This window comes from Fragaria vesca, linkage group LG4 (assembly GCF_000184155.1).
Source record: "Fragaria vesca subsp. vesca linkage group LG4, FraVesHawaii_1.0, whole genome shotgun sequence".
Lineage (NCBI taxonomy): Eukaryota > Viridiplantae > Streptophyta > Magnoliopsida > Rosales > Rosaceae > Fragaria > Fragaria vesca.
This window is the reverse complement of record NC_020494.1, coordinates 13,266,138-13,269,166: the sequence shown is the minus strand read 5'-3', so window position 1 is coordinate 13,269,166 and position 3,029 is coordinate 13,266,138.

The window sequence follows — 3,029 nt, the reverse complement described above, 5'->3', positions numbered from 1 at the left end:
AAAAATATACACTTCCTCAATACAAATATACACTTCCTAACAACACCACAACATTGCAATTGACCGGAAAATAAAAGGAAACACAAAATAAAACTAAAGCTCAGAAATGAACTCGAGGAAGAGGAGGCCGGCCGGCCGGAGCAGGCCGGAGGAGGAGGAGGCCGGCAGGAGCATGAAGACTTAATCGCCGGACGGAGCAGGAGGAAGAGGCCGGCCGGAGAGGGAGAGGGAGCGGAGGCGAAGACCGGGAGAGGGAGAGGGAGAGGAGGCGGAGACCGGGAGAGGGAGAGGGAGAGGGCGGCGACCGGGAGAGGGAGAGGGAGAGGGCGGCGACCGAGAGAGGGAGCGGAGGCGGAGGAGGGGAAATTCGGAGAGGGAGAGGAGGCGGAAGCTAGGGCTTTCAACCAGTCGAGCGCTGGCTTATACCCGAAACTTTAGCCGACGAAATTATTATTTCGTCGGCTAAAGATAATAATTTCGTCGGCTAAAATAATCATCTCGTCGGCTAAGATAAAATTCGTCAGCTAAACCTTTGAAATTCGTCGGCTAAACCTATGAAATTCGTCGGCTAAACCTTTGAAATTCGTCAGCTATAGTACTTTTTATACATTCGTCAAACTGTGATTGTGATTGTGATGATCAAATTTGAGAAACGAAAATCCGACCGTCAGATCTGACCATCATGATAAAATACATGTATGGGAAAACACTTGAACTTGATCCGACAAGGTCAAGGGCTCGATCCGGACGGTCAATCCATTAAGTCAAACCCCTAAACGCACGGAAAATGTCATTGGACTGTGTAAATTACGTATTTTGGCCGGACCTTCAACTGAAAATAGTTTCACACCGATGAGACGCAACAAGTCGTATAAAAATTTTACGCAAAATAACCACCGAAGATACGGCTACTCATAGGGAGAAAGAATGAAAAATTCCATTGACCGCAACTATCGGCACCAAAACTTTACCGGAATATTGTGATTTTTTAACCGTGGACGTATTTCGCCATTCTGGTTATATCTTATTTCACGACTTTTTTGCGTTTGAAGGTTTTACGTATAGTTTGTTTTTGAAACGGAACATTTACTTAACACTTGGTAAATAAGTTATACAACATTAGTAGGCATGTTGTGGTTATGATGATCAAACTTGAGAAACAGAAATCCGACGGTCAGATCTGACAATCATGATAAAATACATGTATGGGAAAAAATGCAACTTGATCCGACAAGGTGAAGTGCTCGATCCGGACGGTCAATCCCGTAAGTCAAACCCCTAAATGCACGAAAAAGGTCGTTGGACCGTCTAAATTTCGTATTTTGGCTGGACTTTCAACTGAAAATATTTTCAAATCGATGAGACGCAACAAGTCGTATAAAAATTTTACGCAAAATAACCACCGAAGATAGGGCAGGGCTACAGTATGTAACAGAAAAAGTTTAGGGTTTAGCCGACGAATACATTCGTCAGCTATAGTATGTAATAAAAAATAAAAAATTAATAAAGCCGACGAAATAGTAGGGTATTCGTCGGCTAAGATGGTTTTAGCCGACGACTTCTAATATACTTCGTTGGCTAAGATGGTTTTAGCCGACGACTTCTAATTGACTTCGTCGGCTAAGATGGGTTTAGCCGACGACTTCTAATATAGTTCGTCGGCTAAGATAGTTTAAGCCGACGACTTATAATATAATTTGTCGGTTAATATGGTTTTAACCGACGACTTATAATATAATTCGTCGGTTAAGATGGTTTGGCCCGACGAATTAATGCGTATTTCGTCGGCTTAAGTAATAAAATACAAACCCTAAAACTGAAGGTTTAAACCATACTAATTTCCTGTTCATATATCACCAAAATTCATATAAAATAACAGAAATATGAATTCAACATATGTAAACTATAAATTAAGGTAATACAATCTTTTTTATTACAAATTAATGTATTACGTCCTCTAAATTAAAACTAAGGCTCGTAATCGGAATCATCCAATGAGTCTTCTTCGGTGTCAGAATTAATTTCTGGTAATCTATGCATTTCCTCATCGCCAGAGTCTTCGTCTGTTTCTTGATTTGGATCAACATCAATAAGCCTTGGCTCTTCATCACGAATTCGCACCGAACGACCCACTTTAAAATTATTAAGGCGAACGGTAGAGGAGTTAAGAATACCTATTGCGTTGGGCTCTTGATACGCAACATCTTCTTCCTGGTCTTCGGCCTCTCCAAGTGTAGCCGCCCGGTAAATGTTTCGAGGGTGCACAAGGTTGACTACTTTCCACGCGTCACCCTTAGCAAGGTCATCAAGATAAAACACTTGTTTTACCGATGTGGGAAAAACGAACGGGTCATCTTCGTAAGAACTTGTAGCAGTGTTCACCGATAATATTCCGTACTGATCGGTCTTCATGCTCTGCGGGCTAGTATCAAACCATCTACACTTGAAGAGGTGCATTGTCATGCCTTCACCGTAAACGAGTTCCACCACTGAATGGAGAACACCGTAATAGTCAACTCCATTCCGCCCACCATGCACCATCACCCCAGAATTCTATGTTCTCCATCTGCTGTCTCTCTGTTCACATATAAATTGCACGCTATTCACCTTGCACATCGGATAAACTCTTGACATTATCGGCTTCATCGCTAGAAGTCTTAGTTCGTGCGACCAATTTGGGTGACCATCAAATTGAATATGGTTCATCTGCAACCAACCATTCAACATTGTAAATATGGATAATTATGCAATAAACATAAATACGTACAGAAATATTGAATTACGTACCCAGCCGCCAAAATAGTTTGCGAACTCCCTGTTGTGGTACTCGAGATCACCATGAATGTCTGGACAATATAGATGGATGTCTTTCCAATATTCAACTTCTGGACAGTTAATCAATACCCACCAGTGGGCAATGACTAGCTCATGCGGTTGCAACTTGTAAGAGTCTGGCAAAATTCCATAAACTTCAACATCACTAGAGAGTATGGAAAGATTGAACTTCGGTACATCTACCGGCATGGCTT